The sequence below is a fragment of the Sinocyclocheilus grahami genome, unplaced genomic scaffold (genome assembly GCF_001515645.1).
Source record: "Sinocyclocheilus grahami isolate Dianchi unplaced genomic scaffold, SAMN03320097.WGS_v1.1 scaffold1604.1, whole genome shotgun sequence".
Taxonomy (NCBI): Eukaryota; Metazoa; Chordata; class Actinopteri; order Cypriniformes; family Cyprinidae; genus Sinocyclocheilus; species Sinocyclocheilus grahami.
This window is the reverse complement of record NW_015506783.1, coordinates 184,073-185,184: the sequence shown is the minus strand read 5'-3', so window position 1 is coordinate 185,184 and position 1,112 is coordinate 184,073.

Sequence of the window (1,112 nt, the reverse complement as noted above, 5' to 3'; positions counted from 1 at the left end):
TTTTAAGGGATAGTTCACCCAAAAATGAAAATGGTGTCGTTTACACACCTGTACGAGTTTCTTCTGTTGAACACTAAGGTGAATATTTTTGAAGAACATGGATAACCAAACGGTTGACGGTAGCCATTGACTTCCATAGTGTGGAAGAAAGTACAGTGGAAGTCAATGGGGACTATATCAATTTATAAATCTTTTGTGTTCAACCAAAGAAAGAAATGTTTGGAACAGCTTGGGTGAGTAAATGATGACAGAGTTTTCTTCTTCGGCTGAACTATTCCTTTAAACCATTTTGTTTTGTTTTTTCTCCCCATTTCTAAGATTCTGTTATCATCGGCTGCTCGCTTCGTTCAGGTGCATCACTACTTTAAACGTCTGTTTGGTCAACAGATTTGCTTCCTTCATTTGACTACTAGCAAGAGTTTATGAACAAAATAAAAGCAATACAATTCTTAAAAAAAAAAAAGGAAGCAACAAAAGTGCCTTTAATGTTTCATTGTTTTGTCATATTCTAAATTCTGATGTGTCTTCATTAGATGCGACTGTCACTGATGGTTAAAAGTTGCCCTCGATGTCCGATCATTTCATTCAGCTTTTGAGATGACCTTGATGTACTGTTTCTGCATTTGTCTGGTAATAACAGATGTAAGTTATTTTGGTGTATGAGGCAGATATGTGTTTCTGTATGTTTTAAACCCATTCCATGCTGTCAAACACAAGGCATAATTAAACTGGGCAAAAGAACGGCTGAGATGTATTTATGTTTTATGTGTTTGTAGCTGAAGAACCTGACGGGTCTGTGCACACTGTACATGGATAGCTGACAAATTAATAAAAGCCCAAATGATGTGAAATGTTCTAGTGCTACACTGTTGCAGCGTTTGTGGACCGAGTGCAAACAAGCGAGTGAGCTGTCTGTGCCTGGGACACACTAGACGATCTTCAGCTCGCAACCGATTTTAAAACCTGATTAAAAACTTTGATAAAGTTTGCTGGAGTTAGTCACGTGCTGAAAATGAAGAGGTGGAAAACGAGCATGATAAAGGTAAGTGATGATATTTTGAAAATATATTGTTGAGATGCCAGTTGCTGGATCGTGTCTTATCCGTTTAATT